The following is a 13,213-nucleotide window of genomic DNA, read 5'->3' as shown; positions in this document are numbered from 1 at the left end:
TTACATTTCCCAGTTCTTTTGAAAGATTGTTAATTGGCAGCTAACTCTATTTCTCTCTCTCCACTGCTGCTGCCTGACCTCTTTAGTATTTCCAGTGCTTTTCCGTTTTATAATAGTGTGAAATTGTGTTCTACTTTCTCAGTTTTTAGAGTTACAATGCTGTATTTTCAGATTTTAAAAAGGGATCAGAATTCTTAATGTTTGCATTTATACCTGACGGAGAAACCTGTTACCTAATCTGGGTCTTTCAATTGCTCCATTTCCAGGTCAGCTGCCTATTGCATCTGTCATTGCACCAGGCTCTGCCTGGGAAAACTAGGTCAGGATACAGATGGACAGCAAAACACATCTGTGATGTTCAGGATCTCTTTGTGCAAAATTTCTGCATTGCAGATTATTTCATTGTCAATATAATGAAAATATATTGTGTTTTTCATCCAGTTACTTATTTAAATGTCACAATTGAGGAATAACCGCTATGCACAGTTCCAGGAACCTGAGTTCAATCCCAAGTTCAGGTGCCATCTATGTGCACTTTATTTATTTTCCCCATGAATTTTTTTTCAAAAATAGGCTTTATTCACAATAAGTTATTTACGAAGGGAAGACTGTTCACACCCTAACTTTTGTATCCATACACTAATTTCTGTCACTGTGCCTTATTACATTCAATTCCATTTACACCATTATCACCACTGTAGCACCTTGTCGCTTCTCTACCCTCTGATGTTTGAATGACTTCAGCTCCATCTCAGTCCCTCAATGCCTGGTAATTGGAGGACTCTAGACTGTGGACCCTTACTCACCGTGCCCTCGCATTGGCTGCACCAACCGTCAGCATGTTCTTCTGCAGCCTTAAATGTGCCAGTTGGCAGCATTCCCTCACTGACATCTCCATGTGCTTAAAGACCAACAGGTTTCAAGCAAACCAAAGTGCATCTTTCACCGAGTTGATCTTCTAGCAGTTCTCGATGTCTGACTCTGTGTGCGTCCCCATAGATCAGAAAGTCCTCTGTTTCGCTGCTGCTGGGGATGAACTGTGACAAGGACCCTTGCATCGTTCTCCACACAATTTTAGTAAATCTGCATTCAAAGAGATGGGCAACTCAATATGGGCAACTCCACTGCAGTCAATATCTTTGAATCCTGCACTGTCTGTAAAGAATTTGTACGTTATCCCTGTGTCTGTGGGTTTTCCCCAGGGGCTCCAGTTTCCTCCCACCTTTCAAATGTACAGGGGGTGTATGTCTATTGGGTGTAAATTGGGCAGCATGGACTCGTGGGCCAAAATGGCCTGTTACCGTGCTGTATGTCTATATTTAAAAAAAACATTTAAAATGTGCATGGTGGGTGATGTCCTGGTTATTTAGGAATGATCTGACTTGGAGAGATCCTCTCATGCCAGCCAGGCCAAGTCCTGGTGCTTGTTTTTAGCACTGATGATGAAGCAATCCACGAGATGATCTGGACAGTCTGCTCAGAGAACCACCCCACTATGCCTATTGAGTCATCGTCTCTCACTTACTGCAGGACATTCCGTGCTGACCACTGCCTGATGGCCTTCTGGTCAAAGGTGTTGATCTGGAAAAACTTTTCTACAAAGGATAGGTGGTATGGCCAAGTCCAGCTGACCGGGACGTTGTATGGCAATGGGGCCAGGCCCATCCTTTGCATCACCTGGGACAGGTAGAAGAACCTCAGCACTTATCCATTTCCATTAGGTGCTATGGTTTCCTTCTAACTCCTAAAGACCTGTTTGTTACTTAATTGGGTACTGCAAATCATTCCCTAGTTCAAGCAAGTGGCATAAGGGGAAGTTGAAGGGGATGTGAGAGAATAAGTTGCAATGCTTTTGTGTTGCTTTTGTGACCTATACCTGAATGACCATTCTATATCATAATAACATTAATCTTTCTATCAAAATGATAAAATATTGATTATAATTCATGCATGGAATTAAGTGACATGCTTGTGTAAATGATACATACATACCAGATAAGATTAAAATGGATTTATTGATAACTGCAATTGATAAAAAAAATTATAAATTTGAATTTTAGTTATGTGAAATGTAGCGTATAAAATTATCAAAACTATATCATTTATGAATGGAATCTGTGGGAATTTAATGCAACATTTTTATTTTTAATGCTATTGAAAATATTTCTTTTAAAAAGTTACATGTGATTGGACAAATATCCAGAAAGAATTTCTAGTTTATGTTGAAGGCAAGAATAAGACCTCAATCACTCAATGTCATGAATTTTACAATTACTGCTCATTTGCAAAAATCTGTGAAAAGAATGCAGTTAATATTTCGTAAAAAGTAAACTTATTTAATATGTTGTATATGACCTATTAAATTTGGTGTTAGAGGGCAATGTAGACCTCTTTCTCAAAGAGGTCAAAAGAAGTTGTCAGGAAATGTTAGATTACAGAATATAGAAAGGCACCCAGTTATCCAAAGCTTCTAAAGAATCAACATGTCTTTGGAAGGGGGTGGGAAGAGGGGAGAAAAAGGGGAAAATGTCACTGTGTATATCTAAAGAGAAATATCTGTACATATTTTGGTTGATATGGTTCATAGTGTGATAAATAAAAACATTACAAAATAAAAAGTATCAACATGTCCACCATAATCCATTTTCAAAGACGTATCAAATAATTAAGGTATATGTGATCTCTTTCTCAATCTTTCTCTTTCAACCTCCCCACTTTCTCTCTTTTCAGTCTTTCTTTCTTAATCTCCCACTTTCTATCACTTTCTCTGATGGAATTTCACTTTCGTTTATATAAATTTTAGTTTAAACTATATTTTGTAAGTTGGGGTTGAATATTTCCAATATAATGGAAATATAATTACAGCATGAGATTTCCCATGAGAAAGCATCTTCATTCTCAGTTCTGGGAGTAGCCCTAAGCTTAATAACTGTTTGTCTATCAGACAGCTAACATGCCAACAAAATGTTTGCATGAAGCATCTGGAAAATGTGAGCAGTTTGAAAGGTGGCACTTAGAGTATCGTGTGTACTAATTTCAGAGAGGATTGAATGGAGCTGATAGTAGTGAGTAACATGCTCAGAGGATGGGGGTGGGGTAAATAAAGAAACTGAGATGATCTTCTACATCGATATAATTTTTCACCTGTTCGGAAAATCATTAGTGCCTATTTTGTTTATCAAGTTTTATTGTAAAAGTGAAGATTCTTGCAAAAGACAATTTGGAAGATATGGCAACTATAATTTCTCGATAGAAAATTGGCTTTATAAAATAATCAGTGGAATAATGAGACAGTCTACACATTAAATCCACAAGAAATCTGTTATTTCTCAAGTTAACACAAAAATAAGTGTTAGTTAAGCATGCAAACCATTATCAAAATAAATCAAATGAATGGATATGGCTCTTCAACGCTATAAATTCAGGGGTAATTGCTCAAGTTATTCAAGAAAAATTGAACTAAGAAGCATTTAGCACAGATGATTTTCTTCAATAAGATCCCTGGTTTTCCAAAAGGCAACCTTGCATTTATTTATTAAGCAGATATTTTGATGTATTGAAAGTCAGATTCATTGAGTAAGTAATTCTTGGCTTAAAAATCATTATATGTTCAGCTTCCTTGATTTTTTTTTTACTAGCACAAATAATATGTCTACTTTTGGGGAAAGAAATCCAAGGTGAGTAATCCCTTACTAATCGCAACACCTATAGCATAGGGATTACTTGTGGTGGTATGCGAGTGGAAAGAAAATATTTGAAAATCACTGATCTAGACAGAGTAGGGATGCATTAGATGAAAACTATCCTTCTGGTGAATAACAACTTATGGGTAGTTTCAAATCAAATCAGTTTCCTATATGTACTCCAGAACAGAATGAGTAAGACTGCAATTCAAAGATGTGGATGAATTTGGCAATTTGCTCCTTGAAATCCATCATGTTAATTGCTGCTATAGATTACAGCTGTATTCACAATGTAAGATAAATGTTAATTTCTGTAATTAAGTCCCAGCTTCTTGGAACATTCCTGTCAGAGTTCTAAGCCAACAACCTACATTCTGATTTCTGCCAAATGATCTAAATAGAACACGTCTTGAAAGTTTGTAAGTAAGGTATGTTGCCTACAGTATCAAACAATTCTCTTTTATTTGGGAAGCCACTCTCTTCCCTGTCAGCACTGTTGAGATTTGGAATCCGACAGGGTGAAAATCACCAATGTACATCCTCACTTCTTTGTGGCAATTTACATTTAGATCACATAGTTTCCAAAAGGCTAGTATGTCCATGAAACTTGCCCTGGAGAATGTCCCAGTTTGATTCTTATGCATTGAATCTTTGATCCTAAGGAGGCCCATCATCTGGAAGAATCGAAAGCAATTTTGTGCTACGCTGTTGTTAAAGTGGACCTTTTGTGGTTTGAAAACAAACACAAATATGGCTGTAAACTTTATTCCCTTTGCAAAGTGAGCTCCATTATACTAAGAAACACAAACAGCTACCTTACCACAAGGAGTTAGGCTGCCTCCTGGCTCACAAAATAACTTGTTTTTATAGTTTCTTATCTCTAGTTTCTGGAACATCCATCAGTTAGTCTCCTGCCACTCTACCAAATAAGGAGCTTCTTATCAGTTCCCAAGCTTGACACAAGAAAGGTTATAGTCCCTCCTCTTTTTGCCCTTTCATCACCATTTTAAGCTCCATTTTCCATTTCAAACTTACATTTTCATTATATTCTGTAAACCTTGATTCTTACACCTGTACAGAACAGACAAGAATCATGCAATGATCTGAGTTAGAGCAAACTTTGCCTGGTTAACAATTATAAAAGCACTAAACAAAATCAAATCAGTCTTGAGCGAAGCGTAGGATTTGCTGTATTGTGTACATCCAAAGAAGGACAGTAAGTGCTGTCAATTTTACTGCAGGGCTCTTTCCATAAAAATATTGGAGAAAAAATATATCTTGTTTTTGCTTAGATATTGAATTGGTTACAGCATTTCAAAGCATGTGAACTCATTAACAGTGAAGACTTTCTTTTACTGCAATATCTATACAGTGCAACCCCATCTTCACTATCGGCTAGATGCACTCAAAGTTTTACTCATGGTTCAATATGTGCTACAGTCAATGTTAATTGTCATGTACAGAGAAAAACAGAACATTTTCTTAAAACAATTCCCTATTACCTTCTGTTCTGAGAATACCAAGATGTTTACAATCTTTTACAATTTTTAAAGCACATTTCTAGTAAGTTAACAAAATAGTCATCAGTTGAATGTATTAGTAAGTACAGTACGTCGAGCTCTGTTGGAGAAAGCAAGTGGTGACATTTTGTATTTTGTCAGAAAGTTTATAATGTTCTTTTTTTCTGATGAGCTATAATTTTGGTTGATTTAGACATAAAATATTAGTGTCTTGAATTGGAACCATTCTGTGATCAATTTCTAATTTCCTGACCAAAACATTAAATAATTTTGAATGGTTAGGGGTTGAACAAAATATGCAGAAAGTTTGACTTTAACTTAAAACTTGGGCTCATTTTTAAATCCGTTGATAGATAAAGAATAGAATATTTCACGACTAAATGAAATGTGCTAGATATTGAAATAAAGGCTGCATTTGCATCTCAACGATAAATCCTTGGTTACAATACATCACTAATCTATTGCAGCCGCACTTTTGTTTTTTAATCAAAATGTTAATATTTTCTTGCTGTTTAGTTGCGAGTAATGTTTATTCGCTTTCATCTGTGTCCCTCTTCTCTTTTTACAGATGTCTTTCATAACATCCTTTGCTCTGTGAGGTAAGAAATATTGTCATTTCAAAGGGACTTTGGATGAATGCCATGAAAATATTTGAAAGTAATTGTTAGCTGTATATCTTTAGATGACTCACAATAGAGAAAGAATATATTTCAAATCTTTGAACAAAGTTTAGCTGATGTAAGCCTCTGCTGGTTGGTCATTAGAAATAAATTTTAAATGCAAAAGTATGCTGAGTCAGTATATGCAGTCAGATCTTTGATGATCTTGAAGTAGTGTTCTGGGAAGGGAAGTTCGGCCTGATGGTGGTTGGGTTTAAAAAAAACTGTTCTTGAATCTAGAGGTGCCTGACATGAGACTTCACACTTGCTGCCTGAAAATAGCAGTGAGAAAAGAGTGATGGGGATCTTTTATAATTTTCTGTTGTTGATCTTGCCCCTAATTTCAGATCTGTTCATTTGCTTTTCCCCACTTGACTGCTTCCACTTGATTTCCAGTTCGACATCCTGTTGGATTATCCAATACTCATCTGCTTTTTGTTTCTCTTGCTTTACTATTGCTTGCTGCCCTTTCAGTCTCTTGGGATATTTGTTCATATTGTATCCTTTCTTCATTCCCTTCAGAATATCCATTAACTTGTAAGTACTCTGTATTGTTTCTTTATAGTGAGTTAATACATTCAAGTTTCATGCACTTAATTTAAAGAGCCATGAAATTCTACTTTTCTGATAGAAAACAGAAGTTTGTGAAAAAATTCTAAAGCTTGGGTAGCCAATATAAAGAGTAAAATGTCTTTTTATTTCTTCTGCTAATTTCAGAAGGCACACATCAATATTCACTAACCTTTCTTATTCACTCTCCTGCCTTTTTGCTGATCACAGGTGTTCAGTGATTTATTTTTTCTCTCTCTTTCAATGCTAGTGTCCTTTCTTTCCACTGATGCTGTGTGTCCTGCTGAGTATTTCCAGTATTTTCTGCATTAAACATTAACTGGGCCAGAGCTAGAGTTCTGCCTGCTGTTCTGGTTACTGAATTACAGGAAGGACACGATAGACTAGAGAGAGCACAAAGGAAGCCTGGAGAATTTTAATTACGGCACCGAGGATGTGAGCTGTTTGGCACGGTTCCAGATGTTTGCCAGGAATTGAGAAGGGGTTGGTGGGTATGGAACAGACATTGCAGCAGAGGCTGAATGTCATTGGCTCTGATCTCCTGATAAGTAGTTGAAGAAAATTTCTATTCATTCAGCACCATATCTCAGAACTATATATAAATATTACTGGGCATGATGCCTGATTCAAGTGTATCCTATTTCCACTGGCAGATTTTGTTTAAAATTTGGGCTCCGATTGCAAATATGAATAAACAAATGATAGGCCGCATTTCTGTTACTGATACTTTTAGCAAATGACTAATTTCACATTGAGTAGTCCAATGACACTTGTACCACCTTGTGCAGCCATTCTCACATCCCTCCCCCCTCCCCCAGAGGGGCACAGGACATTTAAGGTGTGGGGGGGGAAATGACTGAAATCATAAAATATTCTTTGTTTTTTTTAATGTAGTTGATAGGAGAGGAGTACAGAAGAAACTAACTAAATTTGACTGATTCACAGGACCTATAAACTTTGAGCGGAGTCCTAAGGGAGCCATAGCCAAAATAAGGTTAAGAATGGCTGATCTAGTGTATCAACTAATTAGTACTTTGTGAACAGTCTGGATGAATGCTCTCAATGTTAATTTGCCTTTTCCCTTTCACAATATGAAAAAAAATCTGCATTTATGAGGAGATGAAGCTGAATGGCTAAAGGGAAAAAAAGTATCTTGCATCCAACCAAACAATTCCATTGACATTATTGTTAAAAGAATGCAGCTTCTCTCAGTCCTGACAGGGTTTCATGGAGCACAGATGGAGGTGTCTTGAGAAAGGCAGATTCCACCTTGTGCTCAGTAGGATGCAGGCACGATGGCTTCTGGGGCTCGGAACTTTGGGTCAAGGAGGTACAATGAAACGTAGGGTTCTTACCAGGGTGCAAGCTCCCACAGCTGTGTAACAAGGGAACCAGGGTAGAGGTGCTATGATGGAGGGTGGGCTTCCTATCAGGCTGCAGGCATCGGTGGCTTCTGTGACTCAAGACCTAGGTCAATACGGTTCAATGGAGAATAGGCTTCTTACCAGGCTGCAGGCTCCGACGGGTTCTGGGACCAGGGACCCTGTACGCAGGTGAATATAATGGAGCTTAGGCTTCCACAAGGCTGCAAGCATTGATGGCCTCTGGGACCCTGAATGGAGGTGGTACAATGGAATGTAGGCCTCCCACCACATTGTAGGTGCCTGTGGTTTCTGGATCTCCTGCATGGAGGTGATATGATGCAGCGTGGATCCCCACCAGGCTGTGGGTGCCAATGGCTTCCTATAGCTTCAGGGAATCGGGACCAGGGGTTGAGGAGATGCAATGAACAGCAGGAGCTTAGTATCTGGGGGCAGTAAAAGCAGCAATTTTGAAGGAGAGCGTGGTTCACCATCATTCACTGTATCTGACAGGGCTTTCTTTTCTCCTTTTGTTTTGCAAAATGACGCCAGAGTGTGGTGACTTTGCACGGCACATAAAAGAGAGCTCATCCCTGTGTCTCGATACAAGTGACAATAATTAATAAATAAATATTTCTTAAGTCAACAAACAGCTGTTACTTTACAGTCAATGTTGTGCCACTCACTGAACAATTTATTTCTTTGTTTATCTGGGACTAGGATAAATTCTTTCCTCTCTTTCACTTTCCTTGTTTCTGCCAACACCTGATCAGGGTGGATCGGGCCTCCTGCTTAAATAACTCATCCAAAGGGAAATGCAGCACTTGTCTGAAGTATCAGCTTAAATTATGTATGGGATGCAGCTCAAATCCATGGCTTTCTGATGTGGAAGCATGAGCGTTACCACCGAGAGAGCTACTGTGCTGTATTTTATATAGTGTATTTAAATCCAAATTGAGCCTAATTTAACCTTGTTGGTCTTCAATTTTCTTCATATAATAGAGCAGATGTTTTCCAACGTCATTAAGGTCACAATTATATCCTTGATCTGAGAATTGTGATGAATAATTGTCAAAACAAGTGTTATGACCACGTATACATTGTCCCGACTGGCAATCATTTTTAATATTAGGGAAGTGCAGTAATATTCACTTTCTTTCAGTACTAAAATTAAATATTAAAGTTGCTTTTAGATCTCTAAATGGACTTGCAATATGCTGCCAATGTGAAGTCTGAGTGCAATGTGAGAGGATCATGTGAGGGGTGAGCCTTTCACACGCATGTGACCTGAAATCTGAGCTCTTATGTTCATGCTGATATGGACTCAAAATCCTCCTCAAAGCAAAACTGATGGTATAACTGCACCTAAGGTGTTCCCCATTGTGTCCGCTAGCTTCTTGTTGATGTTCATGATTGGATTTCTCATTGATCCTGACCAGTCTTTGTTCTCTTTCCCTCTGCCTCGGACTAATGTAACAAAACCTGAGGTGGAGGAGAAAGCAAATTGCTGACGCAAACAAAAATCTTTCGACATCAAAACCAATAAGCTTTTAAATTTGTTTATGCATAATATATATTTAGCTTTTCAAAAAAAATTGACCAAGTAAACTATAGCTTATCTGTTGGTATCATTTTGTTAGATTTTTGAAAGGATGGGGCAAGTTTTAAACAAATAGAGAAAACATTTCCTGTTTGGTTAACATCTCCTTATAAACACATGTTGCTTCTAAAACTCACTCATGAAACAGAAGATGTGCTCCATCTCCATATTTTTAAGTTCACCTCCTTTTACCCCCCCCCCTCCCCCCAATTCACTCTGTGATAAGGCTTGACCTCCAGCTAGGAAGCTGGTTGAGCCAATTGTAATGGTAGATTTCCTTTTATTCCTTTGCATGGACCACCTTGGTCGCAGTGCTGTCTGTATTGAGATAAGTGGCAAGTAATTTAAGAGCGAACGGCATCAGACCTTTGTTGGAGGCTATTGCTGGGTCAGTGGCTGTCACTTCACAGCTTCCCTACCATGTGGGTGGTTAGCAAAGGCCACAAAGGAAGTTACTAAACAAAAGTGACTCATGTCTGTTCAAATGCTGCATCTTATTTAACCTTATCAGAGAAAGAAATAACACTGGATGTAATAATATCGCCAAAAGCAGTAACTTCTTTTGGAATGTTGTAAACACATGCTCATAATGACTACTTAAAAATGACCAGTAGGTACGGGAGCATATCTGTCTCAAAAATACGCCAATCAGACTCAATCCAATCTTGTTCCACAGGCAATCAATATTTTCCACAATAAAAGGAAACTACCTGAGGACATCCGATAGAAAATAGGGTCAGATGAACAATGGGTTATCCTAGTGATACAGTTAAATATTGTCTGGCTCAGTGTGAAGAGATGTTCAAAAGATTCGGATTCTACTGAGAACATTAATTAACTGAGAACAAAAATTAAGAAAAGATGCCGTTTGATGAACATGAGTGCAGAATTCCTGAAAATAACTGTAAAAGGTATGGAAAGTATGAAAGAGAAACAAAAGGGGGCATCAGGAAGGCAAATAAATCTTAATCAATGTTAGTTAGGAATGAAAAGAACAAATGCTTTTGTAAAGTTGTTTTGAAAAAAGATAATCCAGGAAAAGGACTGAGGTAAATGGTAATATTTAATCTTATGGGAAAGTTAAATCAGATTGGAAATGTGCTTAATTTTATCAGTAGGCAAAGCAGTTTCAAGCTATTGTTTTGTTCACTAACCAGCCTTAAACATAATGGCACGCATATTGCGTTTTAAATTTTACACAACTCCCACCCTGGTTCATTTCCACTGTTTCCATCATCCTTCACTTGCTCCCATTCTCACTTCTTTTCTCACAGGATTTCTCTATTCCTCCCACCCCACCAAAAGAATTCTGGTCTTCTCTAACTTTCCCACTTCTTTCATCCTCCCCAGCCCATTCCCTCCTTTTGTGTGTTGACCACTTCTCCCTGTGGATTTTCCCTGAGTTGCAGAGTGCCTCCAGCTTCTGTTTGGTTGCTTAGGATGTCAATGACTGCAGCTCCCGAGTTTACATAGTTAGTCCTATCCATTTTTTGGTGCATTCCTTCAACTATTTATACAAATTCTTTAAAAAGCAACTATTGAAATGGAGCCACTGTTCTAGTAGGTCTTCCCTGACATATCCTAACCACTCATTCTGATTTTTTTTTAAATAAAAGTTTTCCTTGTGCCGTCTTTGGTTCTTTCACTAATGATTTCAATCTATGCCCAATGATCATTGATCCTTCTTCACTGGAATGGTTTCATTTTATGATCTCCATCTCTCATAAACAAGTACTTATGATGAATAGTTATGTCACTATCCAATCACAGGAGATCATGAGATACTTGACCCTGGCTTTTGTGGTCAGAACATGTTTCAGTCTCTCCCCAAGATTCCATGACAAAGTATCAACAGATTAACTACTGTAATGATATCTTTACCACATAAGTTGCACATTTGTTCCTCAAAATGAGATGAACCATAATTCAATTTTCCTTTTATTCATAAAAGTGGAATTTGAAATAAGAAATTAGCGGACCTAGAAATGGGAATACACCATTCAGCCCTTTCAACTGGGTTTGTCTTCTTTTTTTAAAAACCAATTCCTCTTACTCCTTGCCTGTGGGCCTGTGCTCCTCCCTCTGCTCCCCCCCCTGACCATTTTATTCAGGTGCCTGTCTACATTTTGCTCAGACCTTGATGAAGGGCTCAGGCCCAAAACTTTGGTTATGTATCTTTAGCTTTTGACCGGCTGAGTTTCTCCAGTCTTGTGATTTTACTTCAATCACAGTGTCTGCAGACTTTCATGTTTTACTCGTCTTGTTCATATTTGCCTATTTTATAAAAACATCTATGGACCTTATTATTCTCCATGGTGCTGCATTCCACATTCATTTCTTCATGGATCTTCGTACATTATTGTATCTTCCATTGGGCAGAAGATGCATGTGCTTGAAAATATAAACCACCAAATGCAAGGACATTTTTTTTCCTGCAGTTATAAAACTCTTAAGTGGATCTTTCACTGGCATAGGATGTTGTTTTTCTCTATATCCTGCACTATGTTTTTGTATTTTTCTCTATACCTTGGACCAGGGGTGTCAAACTCAAATTCACAGAGGGTCAAAATTAAAAACTTGGACTAAGTCGTGGGCCAAACTAAATATTTATTGAAATTTTCAACAACATCTGCGTGTTTTCTCTTCTTTCAACATATGTAACGTTAAACTTTTTCTTATTAAAATAAATGTTTAATAATAGTTTTGGTTAAACTCTTTCCAGAAAAAGCATTAACAAATGAGAAATAAAATATTCAATAAATAATATTTCTCTATAGCCTTTAAGCTCCTTTTAAATGTTTTTTTTCACAAGCCAACAAGTCAAAAAAATAACAACTTGCTTCAATGACAAACAGGTTTGTCTTTTAAAATGATGAACATAGAGTTTGCCTCCCACCTGTCTTGAAAGGTCCTGTTTTCTGTCTTTCGTTTGGCCATTTTTCGTAAGGGGTTTATTACCTGTGAGTTGGGCGACAGGTCGCAGATGCTCATGAAAGTAAACAGAGGCGGTGGTGGCGATTAGCGGGTTGACGCCAACGCATTTGCAAAGCATTCTGGGATTTGTAGTATTAGCTGTGCATGCGCTATACTGGCACGGCGGCCAGCGGGCCAGCTCTAATACATATTTGATATGATCTTGCGGGCCAAATATAATTATATCACGGGCCAAATTTGGCCCGCGGGCCTGAGTTTGACATGTGTGCCTTGGACTATTCAAATTTATAGTCGGAATATATTCATGGCATCACATAAAAGTCTGAGATTGTTTTTACTGTGGGCCAGGCAGAATTTCTACTTAGGGCTAACAGTACTCAAGAAAAAGATACATGTACAAGAAAACTGTAAACAAATAAGGAAATGTGAACAAGCTGTGCAAATACAGAAAACTAAATATTCAGTAATAATAATGTGCAAAGTGAGAGTGCTTAAACGAGTCTCAGATTAAGCCTGTTTAGGAGTCTGATGGTGGAGGGGTAGCAACTGTTCCTAAACCTGGTGGAATGAGCCTTGTGGTATCTGTCCCATTTTCCTGATGGCATCAGTGAGAACAGAGCACATCCTGGGTAGTAGGGATCCTTGATGATTGCTACTGCTCTCTGGAGGCAGCGTCCCATATAGATTTTCTCAATGGTGGGGAGAGTTTCGCTTGTGATGTACTGGGCTCTGCACATTACCTGTTGCAGAGCTTTCTGCTCAGAGGTCTTGATGCCCCCAGACCACACTTTCCACTGCACATTTGTGGAAGTTTTCCTAGGTTTCTGATGTTGTACTGAACCTCCACAAACTCCTGAGGAAGCAGAGGTGCTGACGTGCTTTCTTC

At 38.1% G+C, this 13,213-nt stretch overlaps 1 protein-coding gene across 6 annotated transcripts in view; it reads left to right on the top strand.

The window, feature by feature from the left end:
• Nucleotides 1-13,213, top strand: part of LOC138749563 (nitric oxide synthase, inducible-like) — a 308,564-nt gene that overhangs the window by 4,077 nt on the left and 291,274 nt on the right. For 5 of the 6 annotated variants that reach the window (XM_069911097.1, XM_069911101.1, XM_069911098.1 and 2 more), the window contains one exon: nt 5,772-5,802. The gene's annotated coding sequence lies outside the window, so the exon portion shown is untranslated. Of the gene's footprint in view, nt 1-4,095; nt 4,112-5,771; nt 5,803-13,213 lie in introns of those variants that run through there. The other variant, XM_069911099.1, reaches the window with a different exon arrangement.

Source organism: Narcine bancroftii, chromosome 14 (assembly GCF_036971445.1).
Source record: "Narcine bancroftii isolate sNarBan1 chromosome 14, sNarBan1.hap1, whole genome shotgun sequence".
NCBI lineage: Eukaryota > Metazoa > Chordata > Chondrichthyes > Torpediniformes > Narcinidae > Narcine > Narcine bancroftii.
This window is presented reverse-complemented; position numbering and strand designations above follow the sequence as displayed.